The 14,174-nt window shown below is 44.4% G+C and overlaps 1 protein-coding gene and 1 pseudogene across 3 annotated transcripts in view; both read right to left on the reverse strand.

The window, feature by feature from the left end:
• Positions 1–12,483, reverse strand: part of BDH1 (3-hydroxybutyrate dehydrogenase 1) — a 49,125-nt gene extending 36,642 nt beyond the window's left edge. The window contains exon 1 of one of the 3 annotated variants that reach the window (XM_045185907.2): positions 12,297–12,483. The gene's annotated coding sequence lies outside the window, so the exon portion shown is untranslated. Of the gene's footprint in view, positions 1–10,917; positions 11,267–12,133 lie in introns of those variants that run through there. The other 2 variants (XM_024578115.4, XM_045185908.3) reach the window with 2 other exon arrangements.
• On the reverse strand, positions 7,552–10,908 carry LOC123478446 (c-Myc-binding protein pseudogene; annotated as a pseudogene).
• Positions 12,484–14,174: the final 1,691 nt, after the last annotated feature.

Here is a 14,174-nt window from a genome sequence, read left to right on the forward strand (position 1 = left end):
AAGTAAAGCCCTTTCTATCCCTTATGCTCAAAACTTGTGGCAGAGAATGCTTCAATATTATCTCCAAATAGAGGGCTGCTTTGAATTTTATTTTCCTTATAGTCAGCAATATCTAAAAGTGCTGGAGTCAAAATAAAGTGCACAAAAGCTCAGCCCCTTGAATAATGAATGCACTATTGACAATGTTGTCTCATATGCAGAATGGTAGGCCTGTAAATCTTTTTCTTCTTTTTTTAAGTTTCTTAAAAATATTGCTATTTTTACTCCAAACCCAGTATGATAGGCAGTGGGATTCCCACATACTCTTCAGGGTTCTTTGCCATCTTAATGCCTTGAGCTGGGCTTCCTTCTCTGTAAATATTAAACTCTCAAATTTGAAATTCCCCTCACTTGCCTGTTGGTTTAGAATCAGAAATGATTGTGGGAGGTAGGTGCTGAAGAATGGCAGAGGAATTGTGGGGGTTTGGAGACAGTCTCCTTAGCCTTGAATTTAATGATCTGTCCCAGGGAGACTTGACACAGAGGGGCTTGACTCCCAGTAACCAGATTTAGAAGACACTGTAGCAAAATCAAAAAGTTCACATGTCAATTGTAACCTGGAATAAACTTCACTGAGAACACTTACATCTGCTTTCGGGAGCACCTCCCCTTTCAATTTTCAATGCATAACCCATTGTAACCTGTGAGCACCCCCTAACCAAAAATACAGTGTGCATCCTTGCCCTGATGCTGGGCTCCATTGCTGCATTTGGACAGGACTATCTTACAGACAACATAGCTGGGTTTATTCCTGTGGGTCAGGGTCAAGGTGTCCCCTGCAAGGGACAGACATTCCCAGTACTGACATCCTTGAAAAAGGTGGGGAATCATCAAGAAACAAGTAACACAGAAGGCAGGCCTCAGGCAGGAAAGAGAAGTCACTTATTTCTGGACAGGAAGTCCAGATGGGCCTTGGCACAACCAAGTGGGAAGGGAAGGAAAGCCCTGTCCCACTGGGGAGGGCAATCTGGGTTTAGGCAGGGAACCATACCATGTAGGAACCCCAAACTGAGGACCTTACGACCAGTAAGCTGTGTGAGACTCCAAGGCCTAAAAACTGGCAGCCTCTATTATACTTAGCTGTTTCATTTGACTAGCCTAGTGTTTTAGATGGCAATGTTACTAGGCAGCTAAGTTATGCTTGAACTCAATGCAAACAATTTTCACTTACTATCTTAAGCCTACCCAGGTGTCACCCTTGTTAACTGCCTGGACATCATGGGATTTGAGTTTGAGATTCCTCACCAGATAGATACATATTATCCTTTGGCTATTTCCCTTCTGTTTATTACATATAATGTTGCCTAAAAGTTCCAGCTCAATTTAGCTATGCCTGCTAACTGCACAGTTAATGGGGGCTTCCTTGAGGCCCTGCAAAAGAGCACCCTGACAAGTTTTAAAGCCCTCATTCAAAAAAGATGCCTGTTATTCCTTAGAAAAATAACTGTGCTGGAACAAAAGTCTAAAAGCATTACATAGGAACATCAAGTGATATAGTAGACATTGTTCTCACCACCATTTTATCATAAATACAACAATGACTCTTATGTACCTGTGTTTAAGAGACACCCTAATTAGGCAAACCTAATGCTGACATTTGGATTAGCTCGAGGCACTCTAGTCACCAGATTAGATTTAGGAGGTGGCCAGTTCTCTCTAGGGAATACTTCACAAACACTCTCTGCAGTGGTCATCTTTTGGATGTCTGTCCTGCTCACTTTATCCCTACTCTCAGACTTTCCTCTCACCCCCATGATTTGGCCTCTGCAGCTCTAGTTGGACAGTGAGACCTACCCCCAGCCATGATGTACTGGGTCGGGGAGAGACACCCAACCCAAGATGACCCCATCACTCTGTCCCCTGGCATTGAGAAAGAATGCAGATCAGCGTCTGTGGGGCAGGACATGTGATCTGGCTGCTGGAGTGGAGAAAGGGGGCAGTTACCCTACATTGGGCCTGATGCCACAGAGAGATGGAGAAAGCCAATCTGCATAAAAGAGCCAAGCACACATGCAGAAAGGAGTGGAGTTGGAGGTGGAGAGAGAGAGAGAACAACGACAGAGCGTCTTTCAGCACGTGGATCCGTAGAAAGAAAATGCCTACTAAGAAGGGCTCATGGTGGCTAACTAGGCTCAAATTTAAAAAACACAGTCTAGCAGCCATTTCTACACAGGGGCCTCTCATGCAAACTGCACTTCAGGGAGAAACCTGCAACTGAACTACTTGCCTCTGCACTGAACTGCCTGCCTGCACTGTGTTTCTGCCATCTGAGTCAGCCCTTATGAAGTAGTTCTTTTAATCCTATTTCAACCAATAGGACTGAGGCTTTCCCCATCCAATTAGAATTGCACAGCTATATCCACATCAGCATCTTCACCATCCAATCAGAGCAGCTTTATTCTGACAAATCAGGACCGTGCCTTTTGGACCAATCGAACTTATGAGGATTTGGAGTCCTCATTTGCATGAGGACAAACCAATCAGGGGCAGGGACTTCTGCCTATATTGAAGTCAGCTCCCCTCTGGCTCTAGAAGCATACTTTCCCTTTCCACTGAAGACTGTCTCTCCCTGCTGGAGCTGAAACCCTAGAGATGTCTATCTGGAGCAGAGCAGAGCTATCTAGCCAGAGAGGGGCTGGCCCCAGGGCTGCCTCACTCTAGCGCCTGTTAACAGCTGTGCTGCTTCATAATTGAACTGTAACATTATTAAGGGTTCTCACAGTGGTGCTGTTCTCATAGCCATGCTATATCACTATTGAGCTGCTTGCACTGAATAAAACTTTTCTTCACCCTATCCCAAAGTGGGGATCCCTGTTGGTGTTGAATTGATGCCAACCATAGGTTGACAGGCAGATCTGTGTATGAGGCCTTGGTGCTCTCCTATCCTCCAGCTCTGTGTAGCATGCAATGTCTTTATTCTCCATGCAGATTTAAGCAGCTTCAAGTTTCTGTTACTTGCAGCCAAAACAATATTGGCTAAAACACACTGAAAGCACGTTCTTTCTCAGATCATTATTAATTCTTATACTTGCTCCATATTCTGAGAATGCCACACTGTAGATCTTGTAATGACAACAGGAACATGGGCCCCACGCTCTACTTCTTGGTTTGTTACCGGACCAAACCGCATCCTCCATAGTTGCTAGCCAAAAGTAAACTCTGAGATGATTTTATGAGAAGGAACAAATTTTATTTCCAGCTAGCAAGCAAGGACACAACAGGGGTTCACTCCCGAAGTGGCACATCCCCAAACAATTAATCTTTATTCAGGGAAATCATGCATAAACTTCAAGGTGAGCATCATCATCCTATGTATAGGTGGGTCATTCCTGTGCATGTGCAGTTGGAAAACATGCCTGTACATATGTCACATATTTCAAAGTGGTAGAAGATGTTAATTTATAATGAGGGTATAATAAGAATAGTTCAGGAGGAGGTCAGTAGAGGGTCCTCCAGTCTACTTTGTCTGGCTTCAGGGAGTCTGAGCTGGATCAGCCCCCTGGTCCTGCCAGTCACCCTTGGCTTATTCCTGCAAACTGCTCTGGCAATCTTCAATGTCAGGGACGGTGTACATGTGGAACAAAGTTTAACTGCTAAGCCTTTCTGTTAAACTCTTTGAAAATTACAAGATACAGTTACACAAACCTTACAGGGGTGTCCAACGCATGGCCCGTGGCTGTTTGCGGCCCAGGATGGCTATGAACGTGGCCCAATACAAAATCGTAAATGTACTTACATTACTTAGTTTTATACTGTTTTATTATTTAGGTATGTACATTTTCTATATTAATGATCACAAACTTGGGACTTGCTTGGTAATTTTAAAAGATTATTGAAAGGGCTGCTGCATAATTAGGGCTATTATGTGAGGACTTTTTTGCTTACCTGTGGTGGCGGATATCATGAAAATTATGCACAGACCTTTTTTATTCATCAGTTTTCATTAGTGTTTGTGTATTTAATGTGTGGCCCAAGACAACTCTTCTTCCAGTGTGGCCCAGAGATGCCAAAAGGTTGGACACCCCTGCCTTATGACATCTAGGGTGAACTAAGTGGGTTTACAGGTTAATCGAAGCAAAATTATGGATTCTAAATAAAAATTTGTCTGTGTGTGTGTATATATATATATTTAAAGATTTTATTTATTTACTCTTAGAAAGAGGGAAAGGGAAGGAGAAAGAGAGGGAGAGAAACATTAATGTGTGGTTGCCTCTCGCACGCCCCTTACATGGGCCCTGACTGGGAACTGAACCGGTGACCCTTTGGTTCACAGGCTGGTGCTCAATCCACTGAGCCACACCAGCCAGGGCCTATTTACATATACATATATGGTTACAAATTGGCCTCCCCCAGGGGGAAAATGGCACCAGAGCTCCCAAAATTACAATTGCCAGAGTAAGTAAGCATTCCATCCTTAGGAGAACAGGGCTTGCTTACCAAATTCGGGCCAGACTACTAAACAATGAAGTCTCAGGGCTGTGACCTCGGCCTCTTCTCACTACCATGGCAAGCTCTCAGAGCATTAAATATGATTAACATCCTACCAACTACCAAATGTTCATCTCCAACCAGCCTTCTCCGCTGAAGTCCAGACTTATATATCCAATTGCCCATCCAACATCTCCACTTAAATGTTGAGTAGGTGTCACAAATGTCACCTGTCCAAACTGAACTTGTGCTATGGCTCTTAGCATCTGCTCCTCTACATCCTCTTCATTCTTGACTCCTCTCCCTCTTGCACACCCTACAGCCAAGTGTCGTCGGCCAACCCTGACTCCACCTTCACAATATATCTAGGATCCTGTGCTACTATCTTTGTTTTTAGAGAACACAGTGCTTTACCACTTACAAATTTTTCACATGCATTCCATTTGACCCTCACAACCACCCTGCAAGGTAGGCCACACAGGTTATTACCGTATTTTGCTGTGTATAATACACTCCTGTGTGTAATGCGCACCTATGTTTTTGGCCCAAACTTTCAGAAAAATAATCTTTTGATTTTTAATTTTTTTATTTTTATATAATCTTTATCATATTTTCCACTACCATCTAGTCCCCTTATACTCCTACCCTCCAGTCATTTTAATTTTTCATTCAATGATTTATTTATATTTAGAAACAAAACCAGTTATCATATTCCAGGGTATTATTTTGCATACAGATATCATTGTTGCTTTCTAGAGTCACACTTTTAATGCATAAGCATAAATAAAAGAGTTAAAAGCGGAGAACCAAGATGGCGGCGTAGGTGGACACACTGCGCCTCCTCGCACAACCAGAACTGACAGAGAATCGAACAGCGGGGGGCACCAACACCAAGGAAATAGAAAATAATCATTCATCCAGACTGGTAGGAGGGGCGGAGACGGGCACCGGGGTGGAGAGGACTCAGCGTGGCTGTGGCGGGACTGAGACTGGCGGAGTGTGGGACAAATGGCGTAGGCAGTCCAAGCACTAGCAGACCCTGCGGCCCCACATTTGCACAGATTAACCCAGAGGGCCGGACTCAGAGTGGCGGAGAACATAAACCCAGCGGGTAGCACCCTCTATCTGTGGGCACCACATTCGCCCACAGATAAACCGGATGAACGGCGGGCAGCGAAGCAGACCTCCCAACCCAGGGCTCCAGCTCGGGGAAATAAAGCCTCAAACCTCTGATTAAAAACGCCCATGGGTATTGGGGCAGTAGCAGGAGAGACTCCCAGCCTCACGGGGGGGGGGGGGGTTGTTGGAGAGACCCACGGGGGCCTGGAGTGTGCACAGGCCCACCCACTCGGGAACCAGCACCGGAGGGCCCAGTTGGATTGTGGGTATCGGAGTGAAAGATTGAAATCCGGAGGAGAGTGAGGCGGGCGCCATTGCTCCCACTCGGCCCCTCCCCCACGTACAGCGTCACAGCGCAGTGACCAGCATTACCCTACCCCAGTGAACACCTAAGGCTCCACCCCTTAAAGTAACAGACGCGCCAAGACAAACAAACAAACAAACAAAAAATGGCCCAAATGACAGAACACTTCAAAGCTCCAGAAAAAATACAACTAAGCGACGAAGAGACAGCCAACCTATCGGATGCACAGTTCAAAGCACTGGTTATCAATACGTTCACAGACTTGGTTGAATCTATTCGAAAAACAGATGAAAAAATGAAGCCTATGCTAAGAGAAACAAAGGAAAATGTACAGGGAACCAATAGTGATGAGAAGGAAACTGGGACTCAAATCAATGGTGTGGACCAGAAGGAAGAAACAAACATCCAACCAGAAAAGAATGAAGAAACAGGAACTTGGAAAAATGAGGAGAGGCGTAGGAACCTCCAGGACACCTTGAAACGTTCCAACATCCGAATTATAGGGGTGCCAGAAGGAGAAGAGGAAGAACAAAAAATTGAAAACTTATTTGAACAAATAATGAAGGAGAACTTCCCTAATCTGGCAAAGGAAATAGACTTCTGGGAAGTCCAGGAAGCTCAGAGAGTCCCAAAGAAGCTGGACCCAAGGAGGAACACACCAAGGCACATCATAATTACATTACCCAAGATGAAACGCAAGGACCTACATCCAAGATTACTGTATCCAGCAAAGCTATCATTTAGAATGGAAGGGAAGATAAAGTGCTTCTCAGATAAGGTCAAGTTAAAGAAGCTCATCATCACCAAACCCTTATTATATGAAATGTTAAAGGGAGTTACCTAAGAAAAAGAAGATGAAAAATAGGAACAGTAAAAATGACAGCAAACTCACAATTATTAATGACCACACATAAAACAAAAATGAGAGCAAACTAGGCAAACAACTAGAACATGAGGGTTGTCAATAAGGGAGTGGGAGGGGGAGAGGGGGGGAAAGGTATAGAGAATAAATAGCATAGATGATAGGTGGAAAATAGACAGGAGGAGGGTAAGAATAGTGTAGGAAATGTAGAAGCCAAAGAACTTATAAGTATGACCCATGGACATGAACTATGGGGGGAGAATGTGGGAGGGAGGTGGGTGGGCAGGATGGAGTGGAGTGGGGGGGAATGGGACAACTGTAATAACATAATCAATAAATATATTTAAAAAAAAGAAAATAGATTCTCAAAAAAAAAAGAGTTAAAAGCATTTACAGATATGGAATCAGCACTACCCATGTATAGTGCACATCCTTATTTTTCCTTCAAAAATTTGGGCAAAAAAGTGTGCATTATACATGGCAAAATATGATATTCTTCTCAATTAAACGATGAGGAAAATGAATCTCAGAGCAGTTAATTGATGTGCCAAAGGTTCTCAGTTAGTAAATAATTTGTGTTAATATGTCTTTGGCCTAAAAATGTAGCACCCAATCTTCTCCTCATACTCACCCTACCGACTTCACAGGGACAATGAAGATAAAATGAATTCAAGGCCAGAAAAATACTCTGGGAGAAAAGAAGCACTATATAATTATACCTGCAAGCTGTAATTTTCCACATCACCCTTTTCATTCCAACTTGTGTGTAAATCCAGAATTTAATGTTGTCTCTGTTCTGTGTTCAACTAATCTACTAAATAAGGCAGGGGAAAAGTGTGCTCCTGTTTAGTTATATAAATTACAATTAGGGTAACTGCTATTATAGCAAATTGAAAAGCAACATGAAAAGGCCAGTGTGTAAGTAGAACCCACGGAAGCACAGAGCAAGCAAGGTACATTATCAGATAGGGCAAGCTTCCATAGAATGAAATTGTGATGTCAGAGTTCAAACTGGCACACACAATGGTTATCTAACACTTGGTGGTGGCAAGAAGAGTTATTTGTTCTGCATCATATAAGCAAGCAAAAGATTAAATGGGAACCCATGCAAAGGTATTTCACATCACACAGATCTCTCCAGCTGCCCGTGTTACCGGACTTAAGGGGTTCATTGCTTGAGATGTTCTATTCAAGAATGAGACATGGTTGTTGCAATGTAGTTTTATTTACTTGCAGCAAGTAAAGAAGACACAGGATTCATATCCAAAGCTGTCTCACTGAAAGGAGGGTTACCCATTGCTTATATACACTATTTGATCATTACATGCTGATTTCTTCTTTGTGGTTGGCTTCACTTATCATGTTGGGTTTTTGTCAAGCTCATCCTGCTTACAGTTGGTTTGCACAATACTGTGCTACATTTTAACATTTAGCAACAATAGCATTTAGTAAAAATGGCCCAGACCTTGAGACCCTGGTCCTACGTAACACCTAAAAATATAAACAACAGTATCATCTTCATTTTAAAGAAATGTGCTCATATCCTAATCTAACCAAGGAAGAGCTCCATGTTAACCTTCCCTGGCTAAAATAAACTAGTACTGTAATTCCTAGTCAGACCAATACGCAGAATGTCTTTTCTTTCAGGCAAAGCATTTCTCTCAACAGAATGTCTTTTAAGGTAATGAATTGGAGGGCTGTTTAGATTTTTTTTCAGGATACACTGTGGATTCTCTTGCTTTTAAGACCCAAAGAAGGTTGAGTTTTTATTGGTGATTCTAAGTACATTTGTTTGTAACAGTTGATGTGTAGAGGGTGAATTTCATGTATTAAATGTTCTATAGCATGTATTTAGATTATATACTATATAAACTATTCAAGTCATATAAAACTATTTTTCAGGGTCTTTTTAACCAAGAAGAATCCTATTCAGCACATTTCTCCTCCTGTGATTCATACTGAGCAAACTTTGTTTTCAGTTTTTTAGTTTTTTCTACAATAATTTCATATTTCTTTTTCATTTCTGCCCATTCTAGGTGAAGCAGTTATATTTCTAGACTTTCTGGGGTAGCAGCTCCTAAGTGATGCTTTAAAAAATCCAGAGCACTATTAGGTGTCTCTGATTCTTCATATAAGGCTACCAATACCTGTCAGCGTGTCCAGCACCCTTGACTTCTTAAAAGTAACTCCAGAACTGCTCACGCTTCGAGTCAGTAGCTTTGTAAAGGGCCATAACAGTGGCAGCTGCATAGCTGGCTCCAGAGACCACGGCTGGTGAGCACTGAGCAGTACTTCCCTCTGCTATCATCTTTGTCCAAGCCTTCATCCCTTCATCCCTTCTTGCCTGGATTATTGCAACAGCTTCCCAACTAGGTTCCTGCTTCGAAGCGTCCTAGCCCTACCTCAGACACTGTTCGACACTGCCTGCATGATCCTGTGAAATAGAAACAGACCATGTCAGGAGTTGGGGGACTGGGTGAAACAGATGTAAAGACCGAGAAATACAAATTGGTAATTACAAAATAGTCATGGGGATGTAAAATGCAGCAGAGGGAATATAGTCAATAATATCGTAATAACTATGTATTACGGTGGTGGGAAATATTGGAGGGAATACTTTGTAAAGTATGATTGTCTAACCACTATGCTGTGCACCTGAAATCAATACAAAATAATATTGAAAATAAACTGTAGTTGAGAAAAATAAAAAATGCAAGAAAAGGGTGAAGGTGCAGAAAGAAAGAAAGGAATCAGGCCATGTCACTCCTGTACCAAATTCTTGCTCATAATAAAAGCCAAAATCAGTATAGACTGTCTACAAGGCCCTACATGATCTGGGTCTCCATGCCCCTCTGATCTCATCACCCTTGTTCATAGCACCTCCATCACAACGGCCTTCTTGCTGTCTTTGGAACATGACAGGCAAGCTCCTGCTTCAGGGCCTTTGCCTGTACTTTTCCCTCTACCTGGAACATTCTTCCCCTCTCCACCCACACGGCTAATCCTTTCACTTAGTCTTTCACTCAAATGTTTACTCAGTAAGACATCCCCTGGCCACCATATCAATCCCACCCTGACATTTGGTATCCCCTTTCCCTACTTCCATTTTTTTTCCTCCTTGGCAACTTACATTATAATATTATATATATTGTGCTTATTTATCATATTTGTCTTTCAGTCCTATTAGAATGCAAAATATGAGACCAGGGGGTTTTGTCTGTTTAATTTACCATTATATCCCAATACCTAGCAGTGCCCTGTACACAGTAAGCACATAATTGAATGCATCAAGAGTTTTCATCAGAAGGAAACCATGATCAAAATCATATTTTAAGATGATATCTCTCAGTGGGTTAAGAAGCTACGGCAGTAATCAGGGGCCACAATGGACAACCATGCGGGCTGCCTACTGCACAGCTCAAGTGAAATGAGAAAAGTCCCTCACCCCTGGAGAGACATAAAGGGCTGCTAGCCCTGGTGAAAAACATGGAGGTAATTAGAAGTGGTCAGTCTGGATTTGCTGACAAATTAAACATGTGGAAGAAAGAATTACAGATATTTTCAAGATTTTTGTTGCAGATCAAGTCAATCCAACTGCCAGATGAAGAAGACATTCTGTTTATAAGAGTTTACCACATTTCAAATCAGAGCACACAAGCTGAGAAACCTGGTCCTTACCAGGGCCCCTCCAAATCCCATCTCCAACTATACTTCTTTCATCTGCTCATTATACCATTTGCTACGCCATCCCTCAACAAGCCCTATATTTTTCCAATTTACCGGCTTTGCTCATCCTATACGAAGTCGGACTACTTCGTCTGACCAAGTCTTACTGATTCAAATTAACACCTCCTTCAAGATGGCTTTCTTGACCTCCTAAATTAAAAAAATCACTCTCCCCAGATTCACATTCCACTCCTTGCTTCTGTGCATCTGTAACAGCACTTACCTAGAGAGGATACTATCAGAGGTATGTATTTCTGTTTACAAGCATTCACAACCCCCACGTAACCACCGACCCCCACCTGGACTGTGAGTGCCCCACACAAAGGACCCACGTGCAGTACAACTCATTTCTGGCTCCTGCAAGATATCTATTATGGTGCCTGACAGGAAGGAGACGCTCTAGAAAAGTGTATTAAGAGAGACTATGAAAGCTACACACATTTCAAAAGTCAGCTTCCTCGCCCGCCGCGGGTATACGCTCTGTACAGGACCGGCAGCCAACGCTCGGGTGTAAAGTACATTAGCTGCGTCACACAGGATCCCGGCAGCAAGAGGCTCGCAGGCGGCCATCCACAATGAAATATTTGCCTCCGCGCCCCCTCTCAAGGTTAGACGGAGGCTCTGCATCAGCTATGTTCAGAATTCGCATGACCAGCTGGAAAAAACAGCGCAGAGTTCAACTACGCGCGCAGCGACAAACCCTCCCGAAGCGGGGACGCGCGCCAGACGCTCGCAAACCGCCAAAGACCCCGCGGTCTCCAGCCGTCTTCCAGCGCGCAGCAGAGCGCGCGACCCGAGATGCGCAGGCGCAGCCGCTGCACGCTGTACGACGTAGCCAATCTCAGGGCCAACTCTCCGTGGGCTGGCCTGAGGCGGGGAGCCGCAGGGGCTCCCGGAGAGCCGAGGTCCCAGCGGCTGGAGCGGAAGCGACGGACGAAGCTGAGCGGCACTCACGTCCTTGGGCCCCCTTGGCTCCCGTCTTCCCTCCCCTACGCCAGCATCCTCAGCTTGCCCCGCAGCGCCGCCACCTTTCTTGGTCCTCTTCCTTTCCCAGTCCTCCAGCAACCGCCGGCTTGGCTAGTGCTCAAGATAGCAGTACCGGTGACCTGACCTCTGTCTAGCATCCTTCCCAAGGCCTGCAGCACTAGGGAAGGGAGCATTCCTCACGTCCGCGAGAATTGAGCCTCCTGGAGGGCACGGGAGGGTTAGGAGGGGTGCCGGGCATTAAGAGGAGATACAGTGGAGAGGGGAGCAGTGCTCAAGCCCCGGAACTGGAAAGCAAGGCTACAGTGTGACCTTGGTCCGGTTCATTCCCTTTTTGGAGCCGGGGCCTCCTTCTGTAAAATGCGGCATCAGGGAACGATGAGTCCGGAGGGTTTTACTGGGAGCCTCGGGGCCGTTTTTTCAACCTGGGCGTCCTCCTGCAGAGCACCTTATACCGAATAACGCCAGGCGAGGCTCCCAGAAGGCCCAGGAGGGCGGCGGTTGAGAACCCTCTGAGGCTGAAACGGGTGTGGGCGGGATCGGTCCCTCTTACTACCATGTCTACTCCGCAGCTGCCCGTTCCACCCGCAACCCCGCGATGTGGCTAAGGGGCGGCGCAAGGCCAAACCAAACTAAGCAGAGGGTTCCGGCGCACAAAGCTGTCCTCTTACCCCAAAGCAAATGGGCAGGGGTGCCGGCCTTAATCCCACGCTTCACAGGTAGCCGCGCCCCTGGCTTGGCGGACGGACTGGAGGCGCTGCCGCCGTTTCCTTCTCTAAGGCCCTTCACCGCTCGCACTTTCGAGGCCTCAGATACCCGGACGCGCTTACACACCTTAGGTGCAGGCGTTCTGGCTGCGCAGGCGGGTCGCGACGGCGGACGTCGGGGGGGCGGGGAGTGCTCCCACGACACCTCCTGGGGCGCTGGGGCATCTGGCCTGGCCCTGCTCCTACAGAGGTTCCCCCAATCGTAAAGCGCCCAGCTACTCGTCCTTGCTAGGCGCCCCCTGCTGCCGGTCCGTCTCGCAGCTAAGCGGGACGCAGGTCTCACCCCTGTCCCCACTCCTAGAACCGGCAGAAGTCTGCTTCAGGAAGTGAGGAAACCCTGGTGTGGAAGAGGCTCCTTCCAGGTCCTATGCATGTTTGCTGTCTTTAGAGTTCACCAGGGTTGGTTGGTTGGTATTTATTCTTTTATTTGTTTTATTCTTTTTATATTTTTAGTATTGCTTTTTTTTTAATTGGACATCACTGCCAACAAATATATCTTTGTAAAGATACAGTCTTGGGGGACTGGGAGGAAGGGGAAAGGGGGGAAAATTGGGACAACTGTAATAGCATAAACAAAATATTTTTAAAAGATACAGTCAAATATTTTTCTTTAAAATATAAGGCTATCAACATTATTTGTGTTAAATACAACACAGGTCTATATAACTAAAATAATAACATAATAACACCAATAATTCTAACTTATGGGCTAAAGAGTCATTCCCATGTTTGAGCTTTTTTCATAAGAGCATGTCCCCCTCTTGCATGATAGGAATTGTTGTGAAATCTATGTAGAGTCCGAAGAATATACCAATATAATAACCACATATAGTTTAGGACTAGATAATGCTTTTAAATTCCATTGTGTATAAAATAGATTTAATTATGTTGAAACTGATGTACAGAAGTAACCCAGTTACCAAGTGTGGCAAGCAAAATTTCAGCATTCAAATCTCATTATTGCATAACCATTGGTATTTATTCATAACAAATTCAGTAACTCTCAGGAATTTAAACTCTACTGAGTCTTGTGTGAGAATTGTATAACCTACCACAGTATTCACAAATTTAGGAATTCACCAAGCTCCCAAGAACATGTTTCAAAAGTACAGCATGACCTTATATTCTAGTTCCCCAGTCAGCGTAATACTGAGTAACATCCCTTTCACTCTTGATAGGTTCTGTTTAGATGAGAGATTAAATGGTTTCCCTGCTCGGTTAGTTGGTTTTTAAATTTATCTTTTCATCAGATGAAATTTATTTAAAGATTTGCTCTGAAGGGTCTTTAAAAATAGTTGAATAGCACAGCTTCCCATCAGGGCCAAGGCTATGTCTTCTTTATTCCCAGCTCCTGGCACACAGAGCCTTGAAAACTGGAACAGTCATGGAGGGAGGATGTGCTGGGTTCTCTGTACCCATTTCACAGACAGGCTGAAGCCAGAGTACGTGCTTCAGTGCTGTGTTTCAAAAGAGTTACTGTCTGTATAACAGCCATAACAATGAATTGCTACTTTGAGCCAGCAGGTTACACTTTTAGGGTTAGTTATTGCTGGAAAAGCAGTTAATTAAAGAATTAATATCCCACCTAGGAAAACTACACATCCTACTTTGGACTGAGAATTAAATGAAAATACAGTCCTATTGATGAAGACAGGAAAAGAATGTTTGACCAGCCTGTGGTTATTATATCAGACTCTTCATGTGGCTAACCTCATCTTCCCAGCCTATCTTTTTACCCCAGTTTTGATGTGACAACCAGCTTCATATAGGTGTAACCCAAGAAAAGCACCTTGCCTCAGCTGCACCTGGTATCTTCTTGCCTCAGGGCTTTTCTGTCACTGCAGCCTGGCACTCCTGTAAGAAGTGACTACCATTCTGACATGTGCGTAAACCCCAAAATACAAAGGAACTAACACCTCATGGGGGACAGGAGCTGGTGGAGAAA

The sequence above is a fragment of the Desmodus rotundus genome, chromosome 2 (assembly GCF_022682495.2).
Source record: "Desmodus rotundus isolate HL8 chromosome 2, HLdesRot8A.1, whole genome shotgun sequence".
NCBI classification, from domain to species: domain Eukaryota; kingdom Metazoa; phylum Chordata; class Mammalia; order Chiroptera; family Phyllostomidae; genus Desmodus; species Desmodus rotundus.